We start from the raw sequence: 24,340 nt of genomic DNA on the forward strand, positions 1-24,340 counted from the left end.
AGATGAAAGAGTTCACTTATTCAAAGATTTTTTTTTAAAGTTTTAAGAAGGAAAGTTAGATGGAATAAGGGAAAAGATAGGAATGGTCATAAAGAATTGCCCACTAAATTCATAAAGAATTTCCCCACAAAAGGAAAGGGCTGCAAACAGACATCAGCTGTAATGAAATTCAAATCACTTCCAGAAACTTAATTTAGGAGTGATGTACAATGTAATTATAGGTTTTCTATTCTATAAAGTCAGACTCTTCAAATCTTTTTGTAAGGAGACAGAGTATAAATAAGCAAATGAGAATTCTACAGAGACTGCATTAGTGCTGGCTCAATTCAGCCAGCATCATTGAATGGACCCCAGAGAAACACTCAAGAAATATTTCTAAATGAACTAGTTAGAAAATAGCATACTAATTAAACCTCACCTCTCACTCCCAAAACATGTTAATGTCTGTAGGATCTTTATTTGTAAGAAGACCAAATTTAGTTACTTGCATTCTTATAAGTTCTAAATTCTCTACCCTCATTCCCATTTCTATTTGAACCTTATGCTGTCAGGTTATCCAAGAAATAGCTTGCAAAAATTAAACATAAGGCCCATAAAATGATCCAAAGTAAAAAAAGATGAGTTTTAGTCCACAAACTGCCCAATAACTTTAAAAGTCACCTGGAAAACATCTGATGTCCTTAAGCAGATTTCCTGTATTAACTAGAGGCCTGGTGCATGAAAATCTGTGCATTCGGCAGGGGAGGGGGTCCCTCAGCACGGCCCGCACCCTCTCATAGTCTGAGAGCGCTCAGGGGATGTCCTACTGATGGCTTAGGCCCACCTCTGTAGGAGGCAACCAGGCGGGCCAATCAGTGGACAGCACTGCCCCAATCAACCCACCGCTGCCAGCCTCCCTCTGTGGGAGGTGACCGAGCAGCCGATCAGGGGATGGCACCTGAAGGCACGGCCCCGCCTCACCCCCTCATCACCCCTCCGCCACCACTGGTAGCTGCCGTCTCCCCCTCCTTCGCCATCCTCCCTCTTCCTGCTGGCATTGGCCTTGGCTGGCCTGGCGCCGCCTGCTCACCAGCCCCACCCCCCACCAACTGGTCATTCCGCTATTTGGTCAATTTGCATAATACACTTTTATCAAATAGGACTAGAGGCCCAGTGCACGAAATTTGTGCGCAGGGGGTCCCTCAGCCTGCCCTGCACCCTCTCCAATCCAGGACCCCTCAGGGATTGTCTGACTGCCGGTTTAGGCATTGGGCCTAAACCGGCAGTCAAACAACCCTCTCGCAATCTGGGACCACTGACTCCTAACCACTCACTTCCTGCCTGCCTGCCTGATCACCCCTAACCACTCTGCCTGCCAGCCTGATCACCCCAACCCCTCTGCCTGCCGACCTGATTACCCATAACTGCCTCTGCCTGCCAGCCTGATTGCCCCTAACCCCTTTGCCTGCCGACCCGATTACCCCTAACTGCCCTCTTCTGCTGGCCTGATCGCCCCTAACTGCTCTCCCCTGCCAGCCTGATTGCCCCTAACTTCTCCCCTGCTGGCCTGATCGCCCCTAACCACCTCTGCCTCAGCCCCCACCATTGTGGCTTTGTCCGGAAGGAGGACTGGATGACCGGAAGATGTCTGGTTGACCCGGTCTAATTAGCATATTACCCTTTTATTAGTATAGATTCCTTAAGATAATACCAGTGTTTAAAATAAATGCAGAATTGCCCAGCAAGCATGGCTCAGTGGTTGAGCATCAACCTATAAACCAGGAGGTCATGGGTTCGATTCCTGGTCAGGGCACATGCCCAGGTTGTGGGCTCGATCCCCGTAGGGGGCTTGCAGGAGACAGCTAATCAGTGATTCTCTCTCATCATTGATGTTTCTATCTCTCCCTCTCCCTTCCTCTCTGAAATCAATAAAAATATTAAAAAAAAAAAAAAAAAAAAAAGACAGCAGCCAACACAATAACTGCCTGGTGTGAGTAAATCAAAATAAAAAATAAATAAATGCAGGATTGCAGGCAGCGTTTCTGTTTTCAACTGTATTTTCTAACTCTAAATTAACTGGAATATGGATGAGGACAGTGGAGGGGGGGGGGGGGGTAAGTGTTGGGAGTGGGGTGGGAACCGGGTGGAGGAGGGCTATGGGAGGAAAAAGAGGAACAACTGTAATAATCTGAACAATAAAGATTTATTTAAAAAAGAAAAGAAAACAGATGGCTCCTCTCTGCCTCCGTGGGTTTACCTAAAATCAGATAAGCAGACCGTAGTTCTTTTTAGTGTTTACGAGGGCTCCAGCAGGACCTGAAGGAGCCCTCCCCACCCCCAGCAGACTTGTGCTGTGTTAGCTGGAGATAAAGAGTGTGGTGTTGATATTTGTAATCACTGTCCTTTGAAATACTGAATTAGGAAGTAGTTTACCTGATCCCCCCACCCCCCAAATATCACACTTCATTAAATTGATTTGTAATTATTCCTGGAATTTAAACAAAACAAATAAAATAAAATAAATAAAATAAAATAAAATAAAATAAAATAAAATAAAATAAAATAAAATAAAATAAAATAAAATAAAATAAATTAACCGGCCTTTGTGTGTTCCAATCGCTGTCTCAAGTTGCCACACTGACATGACGATTCTCTACCTCTCCCTTGGAAATTCTTTTCCAGAAGAGAATCCAAAGAAGGTCATATTTACATGAGTAAGTATGACAGCTCCTAGGTTCCTTCCGAACCACAAAGGCAGGGGAAGCACCTCTGGTGGCTTGTCTCTGTCTTAACTCTCTTGCCTTTGCCACTTGTCCACTCACACCCAGAAGAAGGGCATGGTGGCCAGTATGGCAGAGAGGGGACACGAGGCCCACTGAGAACAGTAAAGGTTAAAATCAAGTGGTTTTGTTTGTATGTTTTACAACTGGGTAGCTAAAGTATGACAATGGATTTTAATTTTCACCAGAAGTTATTCCTGCTGTGTTTTAATACCATTTCCATCACAAAGGAATGTCAGCTACATAAAAATGTGTCTAGAATACAGAGATAATTTATTTCAAGTCTGTTCATATCCTTTTTCTGATGCAAGATCAGAACAGTGTACATTATTTTTAAAACATATGTGTGATTAGTATAATGAACATATCCATGAGTAAACAACCATTAAAAACCCACTTTGTTTTAATATTTTTCCATATCACTTAAATCGAGATGAACATTCTGTATTAAGAGGAAAGAATGAATCAATTAAAGCCGGGGCTCTAAACAATGAAGAGGAAATTTTCACCACTGTAGCCTAGAGGCAACTGGTACCAGATCTGGTCAGATTTCCTGCACACACACACACACACACACACACACACACACACGTTTCCCTGGCTCTCTGATGCATCTTCCTCTCAACTATCCTCTGGTCAAAAGGATCTATCCTAATAAGAGTATGGCACACACGTTTTAGGGATCTGCTCGCAACAACACTATCCCTTCACTGCCTAAGGTGAGCCCTAACACCTTTTGTGAATGAAATGGCCGGGCCAGGACTCTCCGCCCTGCCCTGGCTGGAGGTGGACATCTGGCCCAAGCTGGCCAATGACATCCTTATCCTGGAAAACACAAAAATGAGACAGACATCCAGCCCATCTATGTGGATGGCTAGAGCTGTATAATATAAGCAGGGGAGCCATGGGGATGTCACAATCTGTTATGTCCATGAAGAAGCAGAGAAAAGTGAGGGATGAAGCAGATGAACAGAGACAAGTGGCAAACAGAGATGAAAAGAGAGGATCCTTTAGGGCTTCCATTGGCCCAGATATACTCTGACCCTTGTTCATAAAATTCTTTTTAGTTTCAGGTAAGTCAAATGGGTTTCTGTTACTTACCTATTATAAAGGGAAAAACACAAAAACCAGAAATGTCAACTTTAATCTATGCAGAGATATTTTAACTTAAATTGCCTGAGCACAGATGCAGATATTGCAGGTTAAGTGATATGCCTGTCTACTTATACTGACTACTTACTTAGTACATTTAGGTCAGTGAAAAATGCTATTGGAAATAACTAAGATAGCAGTGAAAAACCAGAGTTAAGAGACAAGTTTCTACTTAGGTTAAGCGACATGGTCATTCATTCAATATTTATAATGCCAAGTACTAGGGCTACAACAATGAACATCAGCTTCCCTGTCATTACAAAACTTTCCGCTAAAAGCAAAGAAAGGCACAAAACCAAGTGTAATAAAACACTTATGTAAGTCCATTCATCATTTTATGCACTAGTAGCAACAAGTAGTAAGGAAGGCTTTACTAAGAGACACTGCTTGAACTGTCTTGAACTCTGAACAAAACTAAATGTGGATACAGAGCAACAGTGTATATAAAGGCAAGGAGGACTGTAGGTAATTCAGTACGGCCAGAGCAGAAAGTTCAAGAGGAAAGGAAACATTGGGAAAGGAGGGTAAAGGGGCCAGGTTATAACACCTGGTACTCCATGATAAGGGGCATACCCTCAGAGGAATGGGGAATCTGGTAAGACTAAAATGATTGGATATACAATGAGTTCTCACATAATGTTATTAAATAGGTTTTGCAACTAAAAGCAAAATGACACATAATGAAACCAATTTCACTATAGGCTAATTAATATAAACAAGAGTTAAGTTCCTATGGTATCTCATCTATAATAACAAAAGCGTAATATGGTAATTAGACTGGACAGCCAAACGACCTTCCCGACATCATTCCGGATGTCCTTCTGGACAGAGCCACCATGGTGGGGGCCGAGGCAGAGGCGGTTAGGGGCAATCAGGCAGGCAGGCAAGCAGTTAGGGGAGGTCCGGCAGGCAGGCGAGTGGTTAGGAGCCAGCAGTCCAGGATTGTGAGAGGGATGTCGGACTGCCAGTTTAGGCCTGATCCCTGCAGCAGTCGGACATTCCCCAAGGGGGTCCCAGATTGAGAGAAGGTACAGGCCGGGCTGAGGGGACCCCCCCCATGCATGAATTTCGTGCACCAGGCCTCTAATCAATATTGTAATGAAACTAGTGGCCTAGTACACGAATTTGTGAACATTGAAAGGAAATTAATTAGAAAAAATATTTTAATATCACTATTCACCCTTTCTCTATAACAGATGTGTCAATCAAATTCACGATCGACAATGACAGATGAAAACACACATGTGTGATTGGCACCAGCAAGAGCTTCATATGTATCGCGCATGCATAAGTCAACTTAGCCTTTTATAGCTATAGAATAAAGTTGCTTAATTAGACCTGCTTTCTGATTTAGCTAAACTTTTTCCAGCCCAGTGAAGAACCACAACTTCTCTTTTAGGTAACTGTCAGCAACACAGCAGTAAATATCAACACAACGCAGATTATTATTGTAGATCCCGAAGGGAGAGCGAAGGGTAAAATATTTAACTGCAGCAGTGTTTGACTATATTCTGGGCAGTGAGACAATCTGAAGTCATTTTCAAGGTATACCATTTCTTACTTCTTTTCAGTTGGATCAAGTTTCTAAGCTTTCTTAATCTCCGTTTTCTTGCTAATGAAAAGAAAATAGGATTCCACCAAGTCTCCTATCTACCTACTTCAGAACTTCTGTGAGTGTCAAATGAGATGAGGCATGGGAAAACGCTTCACAGATATTTGGTTAAAATGTAAATGTTTCCACCTGGCTATAAAGGAAGTCATGTTCCTGAGCTGAAGAAACTGCAAGGAGGAAGTTGCTAGGGAGAGAAAGCCAGGAAGTCGGGAGTTGCTACGTGATGTCATTACCCAGCACCCACAGCAACCATTTTCGAGCTGGCCATAGGGTTTCAGCAGCATTGGCTGTGATTTGGTGGCTGTCACTCCAGGGTGGTGGCAGGGCCTGTGTCCCACTTGGGAGAAGCTGAGTGTTGCACGTGTTGCTACATCGGCCAGGTCCACACTGCTGCTTCTTGGTAAATGTCAAGTGTGTGTCATGGAAGCTTCTGGTGGTCAGTGCGTGTCATAGCGACCAGTTGGACAATGGGAAGGACACTTAGCATATTAGCCTTCTATATACATACATACACACACACACACACACACACACACACACACACACTAGTGGCCCGGTGCATGAAATTCATGCACAGTAAAAGGGAATTAATTAGAGAAAATATCTTAATATTGCTATTTGCCCTTTCTCTATAATAGAAGTGTCAGAGATGAAAGAAAATTAGTAAAATGTATATGAAAATCTTTCTCCTGTCAGAGTCTGGGGCATGCCGCGGGACCCAGAGTCAAGTCCCCGCCCACCCGCGTGCACCTCAAAATCATGCAAGACCCAGACCTGGCCGGCCCCACCCCCATCAAACCCCACCAGGCGGGGGGCGCAGCCTCAGGTCCCCTGGCCCGGCACTGGGAAGGGGACGCAGCCTCAGGTCCCCTGTCAAGCCCCGCCAGGTGGGGGGGCACAGCCTCTGGTCCCCCGTCAAGACCCGCTGGGTGGGGGATGCAGCCTCAGGTCCTCCGGCCCAGCACCAGGGCAAGGGGCGTGACCTGAGGTCCCCTATCAAGCCCCACTGGGCCGGGGGTGTGGCCTCAGGTCCCATGGCCTGGCACCGGGGTAGGGGGTGTGGCCTGAGGTCTCCGGCCCAGTGCCAGGGGGCGCGGCCTGAGGTCCCCCGTCCCGACCCAGCGCCATGCAGCCTCAGGTCCCTGCTCATCACTCGTTATGGCTCATTTTGGGAACCCCGCCTCTGCTGTGGGCGTAGCCATCTTGTTATGGGAACCCTTCCTCCGCTGTGGGTGCAGCCATCTTGTGATGGTGTGACAGAGTAAGGGTCAATTTGCATATTACCTTTTTATTATATAGGATGGATAGAAGACTCTGCTGAACAACAGTATTCAAAGACTGCTGTATAAAGTAGCTCCAGCCCAGTGCAGACAATTAGCGTCCAGATGATCAGGTGGGGAGAGCTATCATAGCCACAGGAGCAGTACAGTAGCCTGAACAGTAGCCTCCAAAAAGACTTATGTCCGTGTCCCAGACATGTGAATGTGACCTTATCTGGAAAAAATAGTCTTTGCAGATGCAGTTAAAAGACGGATCCCAGAATGAGACCATCCTGGATTACAGGTGGGCCCTAAATCCAAAGACAAATGTCTTTATGAGAGACACACAGTGGAGACACACACAGGGAGAGGGAGGAGAAAACTGTGTGAAGATGGAGGAAGAGACTGGAGTTAGCAGTCACAAGCCAAGGAATGCCTGGAGCCATCAGGGCAGGAGGAGGCAAAGAAGGCTCCTCCCCTAAGGCCATCAGAGGCAGCATGGTCCTGCCAACACCTGGATTCCAGACATGAGGCCTCCAAAACAGTGAGAGAATAAATCAGTATTTTAAGCCACCATGTTGGTGGTAATTTGTTGTGGCAGCTACAGGAAACTCTACAGGCCTAACCCGAAGCAGTGATGGTGGAAATGAGAAAAAATTTAGAGTGTTCTCAATGGTAGGAGAACATCATAATCACCAGGGACGCTTTATAAAAATAGGAATGCCTGAGTCTCAGGAGATTCTGATTCAGTATTTCTGGGACAGGGCTCCAGGTGTGCACAGTGTAAAAGGTCCACAGGTGATGCTTGCTTGCAGCCACAGACAAGAACCTTGGTTTTAATGGCAAAAATCAATAGTACTTGGTGACTTATTTAGCTACAGAGCAAGGGACAGAGAAAGGGGATGTCATATAGGCTTCTGACCTAGGCCAGGGTGATAGCATCAATTGAAGAGGACTAGGAATTACAGGGACATCTAGGGGAAGGCATGTAGGAGGCAACAAACGTTACAGACTTGGGTGTTTTCACCATACAAGCGGCAGTTAACATCGTGAGAGTAGATGAAATTAAAGAAGTAAAGAAGGCAAGGACAGATACTGGAAATAAAACCATTTAAAGAAAGAATCCCGTCTTAGTCACAGGCAGAAGGATGAGGACCAGAGAAAGCTGTATCACCAAAGACAAGAGAGAATTTCAACAGCATTAATCAGTTAGTAGAACAAAAATGAACAAATATGATTTGGAAAAGACCAGAACATTGGTCACCTCACCCATCTTCAAAGCACACAATCAAAGTTAAAAATAAGCAAGCCCACTCTGGCTGGATTGCTCAGTTGGTTGAAGTAGCATCCCACACAAAAGGTTGTGGATTCAATCCCCGATCAGGGCACATACCTAGGCTTTGAGTTCCATTCCTGGTCGGGGCGTGTACAGGAGGCATCTGATCAATGTTTCTCTCTCACAACAATTTCTCTCCCTCCTTCTCTTTTTCCCTCCCTCCCTTCCAATCTAATCTAAAAATCAATAAAAACTTTATTCTTGGGTGAGGATTAAAAAAAAGCAATCCCTCCAACTGTCAGTCTTACTCTGATCACCACTCCCACTTCCATCTTTTCCTCACAGCCAAGAATCTTGGAAGAGTACTTCACACTGAATATCCCACTTCCAATACTTGTTGAATCATCAATCCACTACTGCTTGATCTTTGCCTCCAAATCTGAAAGTGCACCTGGTCATGTGTCATGCACCTACCACTCCATCTGACTGTCTACCCTGAAAGTCCACCAGTGGCTCTCCCATCAAGGAACACAGTGTGGTAAATCAAAGATAAGTGAATTCCCAATACTTATCCCACTGAGAAGTGAGTCTAAGCCCCTCTCCTTAAACCTGGGCTGGCCATAGTGACTTGTTTACCACCAGGATGGGGAGGAAGTGAAGGTCGGAGATTTCCAAAGCCTGGTCTGAAAAAGCTTGCAGTTTCCGCCTGGGTCTCCTGGAGCTTTGAGCTGCCATGTAAGAAACCTGGGACCACCATGCTGAGGAGGGCACGCACGGGGACTCCAGTTGGAAGTCCCAGCTGCGCCTCCAAACCACCCTAAGGTACCAGTTGTGCACATGAAGCCATGTTGGACCAACCATTCCATCAGCTGTCTTCCACCAAGTGACATCAGTTGATACCATGTGGGACAGAAGAATTGCCCAGCTGAATACTGTCCAAATTCCTTACCCACAGAATCAGTAAATAAAATGGTTGATGTTTCAAGCCACTCAGCTTGGCGTAGCTGCTTACACAGTAATAGATGTCTGGAACAAGCCCAACGCTTCAGCACAGTATCCCTCTCCCTGCTTCAGTCTCTCCTTCGTCCCTGACCCAATTCCAGTGAAGCACTATCTCCTCCTGAACTTCACAGAGTCTTCCCTCCCCCTTCTGTCTCCCCATCAGCCCCTCTCCCCCCTAGAAAATGGAGAGCCCATCTCCAGCACCTAGCACAGTGCATGGGGCACACGGCAGGCACTAAAACCCTCCAGCGGTTCTCAACCTGTGGGTCGCGAACAATGAAAATACATCCTGCATATCAGGTATTTACATTACGATTCATAACAGTAGCAAAATTACAGTTATGAAGTAGCATCACCACAACATGAGGAACTATATTAAAGGGTCTCGGCATTAGGAAGGTTGAGAACAACTGCGAGTCTAAACCAACTGCATGATTGGACAGAAGGACTGTCTTTTGTATAGCAGAGTAGGGCCCAGACATGAAGATAAGATTCTGCATACCAAGGCAAAAAGTTATTATTCTACAAAAAATCAGAATGTTTCCTGGCCTGGCAAGCTGTCTAGTCAATAGGATTGTAGAAACAAGATTTCCAAGTGCTGCCGACACACCTGTTTCAGCTGCTGAACAAGGGTACCTTGATTCAACCCCACAAGTTGCCTTTCAAGCTTCACATTTAAAAATAAATCTGGAGACTTATTTAGTAAATGTGTAATGAAAATTTAACTATTCATATAGGCAAAGCAAATAGTTGGTCATCATAATAAAGGTACTTGGAAGCTGTGAAGGATAAGGAAAACCCTGTGTAAGAAACCTCAGAATAATAAAGGGTTTTCCTTGAATGAAAATTCAGAGTTCACGTATTAAGGTTTTTTAATAGCATTTGCTATGCATTTACTATGTACCAATAAGTCCTGAGATATCATTACTCCTAGTGGACAGATAGAAGGCTTGAATGGTTGAACACACAAATTTGAACTAGGACAGGGCAGACGGGACCCAAATCCACACCTGGTTTTGTCTGACTCCAAATATCTCTTTCCAGTAGATGGCACTGAAAATTTTTAAATTCAAGGAGTTTCTTGGAATACAACACAGAGTCTTGAAAGGATGTCTGCCATCTAAAAGTGCATTTGTCAAAATAAAATTTTCTATAGGAAACAACAGCAAGAGAGAGGATGTCGGGGGGCTCCCAGTCACAATTTGGAGGCATCACATTTGATGTTAACCAGCCTGAATACACAGAGCAGCACCCATGTGGCCTTGGGAAAGAGAATGTGGACTACATTGCAGAGGTGTCATCAGCGCCAAATGATCCTGTTCCATGGGCAGCCTACTTCTCATTACTAACTGAAGGCTCTGCCCTCCACCGAAAGCAATGTCTTGTCACAGATAAGTCACAAGCAACTATTGTAACCAAAGTAGACTGCACTGCAGATGAACAGACCAGTGACATTAGAGACCAGAGACTCAAGGCCGGGCAGAGTCTGATAAACCCCTGAAACGTCGCACCTGTCTTCAGGGAGTACAACTAACTCATCACAATAGTGAATGCACGACTGCAACTGTGTCTAAGAAAATGCACAGAAACCAGTAAGTTCCTGGCACTGGCAGTACATCATTATAATCCCACCTACAAGCCCAGTACACGAATTCATGCACATTGAAAGGAAATTAATTAGAAAAAATGTTTTAATATCACTATTCGCCATTTCTCTACAATAGAAGTGTCAACCAAATTCACAATTGACAATGACAGATTGAAACATACATGTGCAACTGGCGCCAACAAGAGCTTTATATATATACTAGAGGCCCGGTGCACAAAAATTTGTGCACTCGGGAGGGGAGGGAGGTCCCCCAGCCCGGCCTGTGCCCTCTCCCAGTCTGGGACCCCTCAGGAGATAACAACCTGCTGGCTTAGGCCTGCTCCCGGGTGGCAGAGGGCAGGCCCAATCCCTAGGTGCAGCCCCTGGTCGGGCTCAGAGAAGGGCCAATTGGGGAGTTGGGGCGCCGCCCCCTGTCATGCACAGAGCAGGGCGCATCAGGAGGTTGCGATGCCACCCTCAGTCATGCTCAGGGTAGGGCCAATTGGGGGGTTGGGGCACCACCTCCTGTCACACTCAAGACAGGGTCCATGGGGAGGTTGCGGCGCCACCCCGTCACGCACAGAGCAGGGCCGATCAGGGGGTTGGGGCGCTGCCCCCTGTCACAGAGCAGGGCCCATCAGGGGGGTTGGGGCTCCGTACTGTCACACACAGAGCAGGGTCAATCAGGGGGTTGGGAGCTCCCCCCTGTCACGCACAGAGCAGGGCCGATCAGGGGGTTGAGGAGCTCCCCCCTGTCACTCACAGAGTAGGGCCGATAGGGGAGTTAGGGCACCGCCCCCTGTCACACAAAGAGCAGGGTGGATCAGGGGGTTGGGGCGCTGCACCCTGTCACACTCAGGGCAGGGCCAATGGGGAGGTTATGGCTCTACCCTGTCACACACAGAGCAAGGCCCGTGGAGGGGGGTTGGGGCGCCACCCCCTATCACCTACAGAGCAGGGCCGATCAGGGGGTTGGGGCACCGCCACTGTCACACTCAGGGCAGGGCTGATGGAGAGATTATGGCTCTACCCTGTCACACACAGAGCAGGGCCGATCAGGGGGTTGGGGTGCCGCACCCTGTCAAACACAGAGCCACAGGGCGATCAGGGGGTTGGGGAGCTCCCCCCTATCAGGCACAGAGCAGGGCTGATCAGGGGGTTGGGGCGCCTTCCCCTGTCACAAACAGAGCAGGGCGGATCAGGGGGTTGGGGCGCCGCACCCGGTCACACACAGAGCCTCAGGGCGATCAGGGGATTGGGGAGCTCCCCCCTATCAGGCACAGAGCAGGGCTGATCAGGGGGTTGGGGCGCCTTCCCCTGTCACGAACAGAGCAGGGCGGATAGGGAGGTTGTGGCCCTGCCCCTGTCACTCACAGAGCCGCAGGGCGATCAGGGGGTTTGGGCGCTGCCCCCTGTCACGCTGATCCCAGTGCCAGGAGGCCTCTCGGCTCCGCTGATCCCGGTGCCGGGAGGCATATTACCCTTTTACTATATAGAATAGAGGCCTGGTGCATGGGTGGGGGCTGGCTGGTTTGCCCTGAAGGGTGTCCTGGATCAGGGTGGGGGTCCCCACTGGGGTGCCTGGCCAGTCTGGGTGAGGGGCTGAGGGCCGTTTTCCGGCTGGCGGGTGACTAAAGCTCCTAACAGCTCCTTTTTTTCTTTTTTTCTTTTTTATTCTGGGCCTGCTTTAGCTCTGAGGCCTCGGCTGCTGAAAGCCAGTTTCTGGCCTTTGTTTTTCCTTCTGTATTTGATACAATGTTGCTGTCCGGCTGGCTGAACCTGGCTGACTGAAAGCCGGTTTCTGGGGTTTTGTTTAGCTTCTTATTTGCAACATAGTACATAGTTGCTTAGAGTTGCAGCTGAGAGGCCGGCAACTCAGGCGGGGAACGTTGGAGTTTGCCGTCACTGGAGCAAGCAAGCCTCCCTGTTCGCTTCAGTGCATGGCTGCCGGCCGCCATCTTGGCTGACAGTTAATTTGCATAAGGATATGCTGATTAGCCAATGGGAAGGGTAGTGGTCGTACGCTAATTACCATGTTTCTCTCTTATTAGTGTAGATAAACTTGCTTAATTAGACCTGCTTTCTGATTTAGCTAAACTTTTTCCAGCCCAGTGAAGCACCCCCACTTCTCTTTCAGGTAATTGTCAGCAACATAGCAGTAAATATCAACATGAAGCAAATTATTATTGTAGATTATGCAGGGAGAACAAAGGGTAAAAAATATTTAACTATAGCAGTGTTTGACTATATTCTGCACAGTGAGAAAACCTGAAGTTATTTTCAAGGTCCACCATTTCTTACTTCTTTTCAGTCAAGTTAAGTTTCTAAGCTTTCTAAATCTCTGTTTCCCAACTAATGAAAATAGGATTCCACCAAGTCTCCTATCCACCCTCTCCAGAACTTCTGTGAGGATCAAATGAGATGAGGCACAGGAAAACACTTCACAGACATTGGTTAAAGTGTAAAATGTTTCCACCTGGCTATAAAGCAAGCCGTGTTCCTGGGCTGAGGAAACTCCAAGAAGGCTAGTCGCTAGGGAGAGGAAGCTGGGCGTTGCTACGTGACATCATTAACCGGCACCCACAGCCACAGTTTCCAGGCTGGGCTGGGCTATGGGCCACATTTTGCACCATGGGGTCTCAGCAGCATTGGTTGCGATTTGGTGGGCTGTTGCTTCGGGATGGTGGCGGGGTCTGTGTCCCACTTAGGGGAAGCTGAGTGTTGCTTTGTGGGTGCCAGGTCCGTGGTGCCGTTTCTCTGTAAATGGCCAGTGTGTGTCACGGCAGCTCCTGCATTGAGCATCTGCTCCCTGGTGGTCAGTGTGCATCATAGCAACCGGTTGGACAGACACTCAGCATATTAACCTTTTATATATATACCTTATTAGTTAACCTCTCTTCCACATCTGGACTTGCCCTGTGCCTGAATGAACTTTAGATATAAAGCCCTGAGACATAATATTTATTTCCCTGTGCCTAGCAAATGCTGCATCTTGTAGGGTTTCATAAAATAAATAATAGTCTGTCATTTCTAGCCAAAGAATTAATGATGGCAGCACCATAACAGTCTATGCCCTCTGATGATAACCTGCCTTTTAAATATCAATTCATTCAGAAAATCTTCCTAGGCTTAGCATTAAAATGAAAATTCTCAATGTCCCATTTCTGCTTGGCAACGGTCTTTGTTCCAAGTAACTACTTAAGATCTAGTGAATATGAAAATCTATATATTCATTCGAAACACATCAAATGAAGTGCCTCAGGTGAGTTAGGCCCCAAGGGCTTGGGGGAAAGTGCCAAAGGATACAAAAAGATACCTTGTCTCTTAATGACTCAATCAAGTGGAGAAGGCAGACAAGGTAACAAAACACTGATAAATGCTCATGAAAGTGAGTAACAAAACACAATGGCAAAAACATAAATCAGAACAGTAAGCTCTGAATTAGGACACTGGCCTGGTGTCTTGGGTGTCCTACACATGATTCATGTCATGGGACCTAATGATAGTCTTCTATACCAGGCCTGTGTGACATCACGGGTTAATCTTCCATTTATCTTACATCATTGGACTGGATGCTCGCTGAGAAATTTCCTATTTCTCTGCATTCCCCCTTCACTCTGCATGGTACCTTAAAACTGAGGAAAAGCTCAATAAAACAGTCACCATATTAGTATGGAAATAATGATAGTGGTACAGGGATCAAGACAGGAACTCTAGCTCCAATGCTTTTCCTAGCTAGGGCAGCAAACTTACCTTAAGTGGGCCTCAGTTTCCTCAGCTACAAAGATAAACACAAAGTTACAAACTCAGTTTTAAAAAGAGATTCCCAAACCTCTTGTAAACATTTCCATTCAATATGGACACGAAAGGCATTTCATCCAACTAACTATCTGCATCCAGTCCAAGAAAGGTGAAGGTTGTGGTTGTTATTTTAACTACTGGCTACAGTTCCAAAAGACTTCCCCATCCTTGTGGCAGTTGATAGATGGCCAGTATACCTCCAGATTGCCTTGCTCTTATCTCAAGGTTTTCTAGTTTCCCCATACAAAATATTTACCAAGGTGAAACATAAGAAACGTGTGTTTTTAAATATCAGGAACATAGTACTACCCTCATGCTCAAAAGATTTTAAGCTGTTCTTCCGGGATTTATATCCCTCACCCCCCACCCACATTCATCCAGCCCCCTGCCCCACAAGGTAGAGTGTGAAGGCAAGAGGGAGACTATCCTGGCTCTGCGTCTAATCTCATGGGTGACTTTGCACAAGTTCCTGAACTACTCCAAGCCTCTTTTCTTCCCCATAAAGTCAGGAGGCATAACATTCTACAGTTTGGATTCTGGTGCAGTGTGGTGTTGGAGATGAGGGCAAAGCTGTCTAGCTCAGGAGACACCTGGAGGCTGACCCCAGTCTCAACAGCACCACAGCTACCCTGACCCCTGGGCAATCACTGTTCTTTCTTATTCTGTATCTATGGACTCGGGAGGGTCACACTACCTTCCTGCTTCTTTCTCCAACCAGGCCAACAAAAGACAAGAACATGCTCTCCACTCTACCTAAAAAATAAATTGTTTATAAAAAGAATATTATCTAATAGTTAGCCATTTGCTCCTTTGAAGTTTTCTCCATTTCAAATTGGTACTATCACCAAATCACACAAGATATAGTTTTTTTACTGTATTGAAGCTTTGATTTTTGAGCATTGCTAGCGGGCCAACAATAGAGCTTTTTTCACTGAATACTTGGAGGTATGCAATGAGTCAGGAATATAGAAGGCTATTTCTGTTACTCTTAAAACATGTAAGACTACTTTTTTTATTCTGCCGTTGGCTCCAATAGTCCAAAACACTTCTGATTAAGTATTTATTAATATCATATGAATGCTTTGTGTCAAAGAATCTACTTTTTACCTTATGGGCAAAAATTGTTTTTTAAATATTACCCTGCAGTAATTTTAAATTCCTAAAAAAGAGAAAAGATCACACGAAGAGAAACGCCCAAGAAATGGATCTGATACAAGATTTGTATAAGTCAAGAACAACTAGGTAAATATTTATTAGATTTTATTTTTGAATTAGAAGTACTATCTTACTCCATACTTCTTTATGCATTTTATCAATTATAAATGTGAAAAACAGATTAAGTCCCACATATTCCTTTTCCATCACTTTAACCTGTGCTTATTTTAGCCTCTTATCACCTAAATTAAGACGGTCAGGTGTTGCCCTAACCGGTTTGGCTCAGTGGATAGAGCGTCGGCCTGCAGACTCAAGGGTTCCAGGTTCAATTCCGGCCAAGGGCATGTACCTTGGTTGTGGGCACATACCCAGTAGGGAGTTTGCAGAAGGCAGCTGATCAATGTTTCTCTCTCATCAATGTTTCTAACTCTCTATCCCTCTCCTTTCCTCTCTGTAAAAAAAATCAATAAAATATATATATTTTTTAAAAAGATGGTCAGGTCTATAAACTGAATGTCACAGATTGAACTATTGGTCCCAACTCTTCACTCCTCCCTGAAGACATGCCCTTAGCATTGACTTAATCCTTACAGTTAATTTCCCTGCCCTGGACTTTGGGTGGGGCCTTGTGACTTGCTTTGCCCAATAGGATGTTAACAAATGTGATCCAATCAGGGGCTTGAAATGTGCTTGGCAGTTGGGATTATCCTCCAGCACCTGTGCCACGGCCATAGGAAAATGTGTCCCAGCCAGCCTGCCCAGGAGGATAAGAGGCACGTGGAGGAGACCCAAACCACTTAACTGCAGCGGGAAGCAAACACTAAAGCAGACACATCAACCAACCCACAGATTCATGAGAATAAATGATTGTTTTAAGTCACTGAGTCTGGAGATGACTTGTTATACAGCAACATATGGCAAAACTTAAATGATACCCTGAATTTCAAAAGCAAATTAACTTAAGAGACTTCCTCAAGTCTCAAAGATTTGAGGCTAAAAACATATACATACAATATCAAATACATACCCATCAAAATGTTATATAGACTACACTTTCATTCTGAAGGAAGAAGTCTAAAATTAGAGATAATTTCAACTGTGTCCCTTTTTAAATTGGCTATAAGAAAATAGGATTTATAAAAAAATGTATACTTCTTCAAAGAGGGAGATGAAATACGTAATTATACATTTTATTTTTCCCTTTCAATAAATCATTATGCCAATTAAAATTTGTCATCCCTCAAATAATCTATATAATGTATATACAAAGGTCTTATTCTCTAAAAAACAAATTTAGACATAAAATAATTAGGATAAAATTAGTAGATGTTTGGTAAAGCATTGATTCTAAGCAACTTCTACTACAGTAAGAGGCCTCTAAAAAGTGAGCATCTCAAAGGCTGCCTAAAAAAGGAAGCATCTTAAACTAGTACTCAGGCTATCATCTAACACGTATTAAGCTATGGGCATTGCAAATAAAGAACTTGATGGCACAAAGAAATTTTATTATTAGCCCAAAGTCTGAGTAAGTATTAAAGCCAGAAATTAAAACTAGCATTGAAATTTTTTCTGCATCATAACTTACTATAACTAGTCCTAACTACTTCCAATAATTACTTCCTAATCTCCTTTCCTTTTTAAAAATTTCATGGCATGCCTCTCTTTCTACTCCTAAAAAGAATGACACTAATATATGCTTTACTAATGTTTATTTATTTAAAACTTTTAGAGTATGCATAGAGAATTTTTAGAAATTCCTAGAAATATGGACATGACAGAGCAAGCAAATCCAACTTTTGAACAGTACTGGCCAATGCCCTAATAGATTACTTACTAAAAAGATATATAATTGATATTGTATACAACAATTGAGTCCTCAAGACAATTTAAAATATAAAATATATTTGCTTTATTCAATTACCCGTACCAGAATTTGGGGGACAGGGAAGTAATTTTATACCAAATATAAATACTTTTTAATGAGCTACAAAGCATGAAGACATTCATGGCTGTATGTCATATCTAATGATGCTATATAGATCCACTCCTTTTCATATTAACTTTTCTAAAGAAGATTTTTCTAGGACACCTACATATAACTAATAGCTAAAACACAAGATTTAAAAACATTAGAAATAAAAAGGTTGCTTTGTGTAAGAGCTGGTTCTTCAGTGCTACAATGCATATTATCAAGAAGTTAATTTGGGTTTGAAGCATTAAACCACCAGCTGCAAAAAGGAGAAAAAAAAAAAACCCTTCATATTCACCATGAAAATACATTAACTTGTCAATTACCATAAATAATATCATGTTTACATGGATAAAGAAATCAGTCAATAGCCATGTATACTAGCATAATGGGAATTCAGGGGGCACATTATCAATAATTTAAGAATCAGAACACATCAGAGCCTTCTCCACCCTGCCACAATCTCCCAATTTACAAATTCTTAAAATATAAGAAGGTTCTTAAGGGGATGCCTAGCCATCGTCACAAGAAGCTGTTTGAGAAATATACATGACCTAAGTTAAGATATATACTTATTTACTGTATATACCTGCAATTGTCTAATATAATAGCTACTGGCCACACAGGGTTATTTAAATTTTAATGAAATTAAACTCATACGAGCTACATTTCAAGTGCTCAACAGCCACAGGTGGACAGTGTCTACATACTGTGTGCTGAGTAAAGAACATTTCCATCATCACAAAACTTCTACTGGACAATGCTGGTACAGATGGTCAAGCAAGTCAATGAAGAGGAATCTTCAAGGTCACAGCCAATCAGTAGAAGGATTCTGAATCCTAGCGCGATTCTACCTTCAAGATTTCTAGAATTTGATGTGCATTAAATGTAGTTGGTTAGCCCCAAACTTAGGCTAGAGGAGAAGGCATAGGCCAGGGCAGTTATTGCTATGTATATTACAGACCTCGGTTCTCATTAAAGTATTTATTGGAAGAAAAAAAATTTCTAGAATTTGAGTTTTTGGACACCGTGTTTCTAAAACAGTTTCTCTGCATAATGCCAAGGACTAAGAGACATTCTCAAACTTTATCTCTTGCTTGAAGATATTTTTCTATCTGGTAATTAAGAAAATGTTCTACTGCCTTTTGAGGGAAAGAAAACATGCTGGCATCAAAAAATGTATTTTGCTCGAGACCAAAGCATTTTCTCTAGGGATAAATTTTGGAATTCACAGTGCAAGTTCTGGTAAAGTGTGATTCACTTAGAAAAACTCACTTTATAAACAATTTCTAAATTCAGGCCTAATACAGATACTTAAAGGGGATTTGATAAAATTCTTTATCCGTTCTGGATTAATGTTTTCAAGAGCCAAAAATAAAAGAATATTTCTTTCCCATAAATTATTTAAAACATTAAAGCATTTATATTAAAAATCAGGAACAAAACAAAAATGTTTCACCTATTACCACTTGTACTAAACACTAGGCTAAAAGTCCTAGCTTAACCAAAAACACTGAATCAGAAATAAAGGATATACACTACAGAAAAAGAATACATAAAACTAGTGTTATTGCTATAATAATTAAAATAATACATTACTTGAGAACAAAAGTCACAAATCAATGGAACAGAAATAGACCCTTAACTATAAAGTAACAGAAGATGAAGGACCAGCAGTCAATGGGAAAGATATTGGATTATTCAATTAATTGTGTGCAGAAACTGACTAGTTACTTTGAAAGGAAAAAGAAACACCACCAAAAGCAACTGTTTAGAGCTGTATCTTACATTCTACCACAAAACAAAATCTAAAATACTCAAAAGATAAATGTGAGTAGTCACAAAACTAAAGAAAACAAAGTTGAATATTTATACTATTCCAGAATTAGAAATAATGTTTAAAAAAGAAAAGCAATGAGAAAAAAATTACAAGGAAAAAGATCTTAAATACATAAAAATCTGAAACTTCATATCAAAAATTATAAAATTACACATGCAAGAAAACTAGTTAAAATATTGCAAAAATATGAGGAAAGCTTAATATCTTTAGTAGGTAAATGTTTTTACAAATGAAAGGAAAAACACAGACATCCCCATGAATACACAATAGAAAATTAGATAAGAACATGAATAGAAAATCTGAACACATCATATTTTTTTCCCTCCACTGAAAAACATGCATATGAAAGCAACATTTCATTATCTACACTAATAAAAGAGAAACATGCAAATTGGTGTCACTCTGCTACATCCACCAGCCAATCAGAGCGACTATGCAAATTAACCCAACAAAGATGGTGGTTAATTTGCATACGCAGGCGCGGAGCGAAGACTGAAGGCTCTGGCCAGAGTGAAGACTGAAGACTGAAGACTGAAGACTGAAGAGGCTTGGCTTCTCTGCTGCGACCAAGCCTCTTCAGTCTTCAGTCTTCAGCGACCAAGCCTCGCTGCAGCCACAGCAGAGAAGCCAAGCCTCGCTGTGGTGGGACCAAAGGCCTGGGTCCTGGGTGCCGGAGGAAATCTGATGCCAGCAGCCAGGGAAAAGAAGGCCTATTGTGCGAATCTTCGTGCAACGGGCTTCTAGTTTTCCAATATAATTACCAAATTTTTGAAGTGCAATAGTACTCTAATATACCACTAGTGAGAATCTTAATCCTATCTAATAAAGAGGCAATATGCAAATTGACCATCACTCCAACACACAAGATGGCTGCCCCCATGTGGTCAAAGATGGCCACCCCCATATAGACACAAGATGGCTGGTAGGGGAGGGCAGTTGTGGGCGATAAGGCCTGCAGGGGAGGGCAGTTGGGGTGACCAGGCCTGCAGGGGAGGACAGTTAGGGGGAATTGGGCCAGCAGGGGAGCAGTTAGGGGTGACTGGGCCAGCAGGGGAGGGCAGTTAGGGGTGACTGGGCCAGCAGGGGAGGGCAGTTAGTGGCAATCAGGCCAGCAGGGGGGCAGTTAGGCATCAGGCTGGCAGGGGAGTGGTTAGGGGTGATCAGGCTGGCAGGCAGAAGCAGTCAGGGGCAATCAGGCAGGCAGGCAGGTGATTGGTTGGGAGCCAGCAGTCCCGGATTGTGAGAGGAATGTCCGACTGCTGGTTTAGGACCAATCCTGTTGGGCAGTTTTAACACACACACACACACACACACACACACACCTGTGCATGAATTTTGTGCACCGGGCCTCTAGTTGGTAATAATCTCCCTGAAAAATAATTTAGCAATATATACCAACACCCTTATAAAAGTATTCATGTTCTTTGACCTCGTAATTCTAATTTGAGGGTTCTATGCTCAGCACATAGTATTGAAATGCAAGTCAAGTTTTATGCACAAAGATGTTAAATTCTGTCATACATAATGGTAACAAACTAAAAATAACCTAAATGTTCAATAATAATGGATTAAGTAGATAATGTAACACTACATGATGAAATTATATTTACCAAAAATTCTTAATATAAATGAAAAAGGATTAACAAAAACAAGAGTACAATAAAATGTATATATGATATTGCTAATATGTTCAAAATATTAAATATTCATAGAAAAATTGAAATATAAAAACCAAAATATTAACAATGGCTATTGATAGTATAATTATGTGATTTAATTCTTTTTTATATTTTCTATATCTTCTAAATGTCTATGTTGAGTATTTTAAAATCAGAATTAAACATTTTTAAAAACATATATTTTGTTAAGTGGCCTCATTTTTATAATTTCTAATGGTATAGTAGTGCTCATTTCTGAAACAAGACCCAGAAATATTTATACACAACAGAAGGCCACAGTGTGTCTAAATTGTTAAATGGCTACATTCACAAATACCACTTATGCATGGATTATCTCTGGCAGACAAGCAGAACTAAGTTTTTCACAGCTGTCACTCTACAAAAAAACTCTCTGCATCCATCATAGTTTGTACTTTTTAAATTTAAAAAAATCTCCAGTTTTCTACTTCTACCACAGATGTTCTTGACATGGATATAATTACTTCTTTTATGTAAAACCTTAGTCTAATTTTTAATTAATGTAATTTATCATTAGAGTACAAACAGACTTCTGAAAAGTGTAAATTTAAAATATCTCTTTCTGGATGAATTACTGGAAGAGAATTCTCAACACCACCCATCAGGCAATGTCAAACTTCCATTGCCCTCACATGGGACCATCTTCCTGATACCGTCTCTCCAGATGAACATGTTACTGGGCTTTCTTTATATTTACACCTTGACTCTGATGACAAATAAGAGCATAAATTTCAGTCACCTCACAGAATTAGCAGCCTGATATGTTAAATCTTGAGGTGGGTCAGGACTCTTCATACTGCCCAAACCCAAATATACAGAACCCTATTTTCCAGAATAGTTGTAGTAGTGGTACTCACAAGCAAGCCAATAAATCAAAAAAAGTTCATTTTCAAGAGTTTGTCAGGTGACCTAAAGAAAATTAAACAGGTTTTTCTGCTATCACCCTTCTCGAAATTTTAATATGCTAATATGCCCTATGAATCTCCAAGTGGCAGATACAGCATGCAGTATTTCCCAATTTATTTGACCTACTATTCTATCATGGCACATGCAGAACCATTTCCTAGAATAGTGCCCAAAGCAGCAAAGTTTGAGAACTGCCAAGGTTGCTGTATATATAGACCATGCAGCCCACTGTGTTACTAAGAGATATGAGATAATAATGTTTTGAAGAAAAAAAGCAGGAGGAGTTAGAAATAACTGGACTGTATATTGCCTTTCTCATTAACACACATTTTCTAATTGACATCAACTGGAAATGGATTTCAAGAAATGAGCCCTAACCGGTTTGGCTCAGTGGATAGAGCGTCGGCCTGCAGACTGAAGGGTCCCAGGTTCGATTCCGGTCAAGGGCATGTACCTTGGTTGCGGGCACATCCCCAGTAGGGGGTGTGCAGGAGGCAGCTGATCAATGTTTCTCTCTCATCGATGTTTCTAACTCTCCAAGCCTCTCCCTTCCTCTCTGTAAAAAATCAATAAAATATATTTAAAAAAGAAATGAAACCTCACTTTACAGCCATCTTTTTACCGTTATATATACTATAAGGAAGACATAGTATCATTATAACATGTTATGATAAATTGATATAGTTATAAATAGAATGTTTCCTTTAATTTATTTCCTTAGTATATACATGACAAACTACAGTGAAAGAAGATCTGGAAAGGAAAATTTGAGAGGTCAAAACCCTAAACAGCTCATAAACCTTCCTCATAATGACCCAAGGAGGCCTAAACAAGACCTGTGCAAGACAGGAGCCCCAAAATTCCTGGGACCTGCAGCAATTACAGCAAAGCTGCAGCCACTCAGAAACCTCAGGTAGTGAGGCGGGCTAGGGAGCCCGGGTCTGGTTTTCCTCTCAGGGAAGACTGTTCATTGTCCCCCAGTACTCACTCTCCCTGCTTCCTTTTAGTAAAATAATAGTCACAATCACTGACATTTAAATAATGCTTCCTTTGTGCTGGGCACTGTCCTGAATGCTTTACATCTATTAACTTACTGTAATCATCACCATAACCCTATAAGTTACATCTTATTACCCCATTTTAAAGATAAAAAAATAGACACAGAGCGGTTAAGCAATTTTCCCAATGTCTTAGTTATTCAGTGGCAGAACTCTTAACCAGTCCATAAGAGGGAAGTCCCCTAAGTTTCCCTTGCAGCTAGGTGTGACTCTTTAGGACAATGGAACAGCACTGCAACTGATGCATACAACTTCTGGCTCCTTTCCTTGAAAATAAAACCACTTTCCCTGACTTTGCTCTTCCCTGAGGCCTGGAACACATACAGGAGATAGAACAGCTTATACTATGTGAGTGAGACCAACTTTCTGAGGGTAACAACATGAATGAAATCTGGATTCCTGAATGACCCTGTGGACTGTAGCAATTGCGGATTGCTCAATGTTGGACTATTCCATGAGAGAGGAAATAAAAATCTATTAAATTTCAGCCTTATTATGTGGGTTATTTGGAGAAGATCTTTGTTAAGAGAAACTTAACCTCATTTTATTTAAGTCCGAAACTTGCTTTCTCTTCTTAAATAAACTCTACTAATAATTTGTTTCTTAATAACTTCTTAGCTTTGGTCCAGATAATAACTAAAACTTATTGAATGCTTACTTAACACTGTTCTAAGCACTTTACATGTATTAACTTATTTGATCTTCTTAACTCTATGGGGGAGGCCCTGTGAATATCCTTATCTAATAGATGAGAAAATGAGGCATTTGTTAAGCAACCTGTCCACCATCACAGAGCGGAGATGAAAACCCAAACACTGACTTAATGTCCTCACTGAACAGGTACATTCCAATGGTTGAGGTATTACAAGTTCATGTAACATATTCAGCAAGTTCAGTTCCCTGAGAAATGAATAACACTTACATACAAAGTTGTTCTAAAACAGATTGGTGTAAATAACAAAGCACCAAGGATGGAATGCCTGGGGCCAGTTAAGTATGGGGTAAACAATAGTCAAAAGAGAATTCAGAAAGAAATGCATTGGATAGGAAATAAAAATTCACAGGTAGGTGGGGAGGGGGCAAGGAGAAACAGAGGGGCTGTATATGCAAAGGCCATGTGACATGTGAGCTCTCAGGGTGGACAAAGATGTGTCAAAGAGGCTCCACAGGGTATTGTGTTGAGTGTGGGCAGACAACACCGCCAGGAAACTGGTCAGCAGCACCCAGGTTACCCTCAACCTCATTTTCACTTTTTCTTTCTAGGCT

General features: G+C 42.7%; 1 protein-coding gene across 4 annotated transcripts in view; it reads right to left on the reverse strand.

Annotated features, from left to right (window-relative positions):
* PELI2 (pellino E3 ubiquitin protein ligase family member 2) overlaps window positions 1-24,340 on the reverse strand; it is a 176,291-nt gene that overhangs the window by 113,620 nt on the left and 38,331 nt on the right. The gene's annotated exons all lie outside the window — the stretch shown is intronic.

This window comes from Myotis yumanensis, unplaced genomic scaffold, assembly GCF_028538775.1.
Source record: "Myotis yumanensis isolate MYYU_CA2020_CCGP unplaced genomic scaffold, mMyoYum1.0.hap1 SCAF_1, whole genome shotgun sequence".
NCBI lineage: Eukaryota > Metazoa > Chordata > Mammalia > Chiroptera > Vespertilionidae > Myotis > Myotis yumanensis.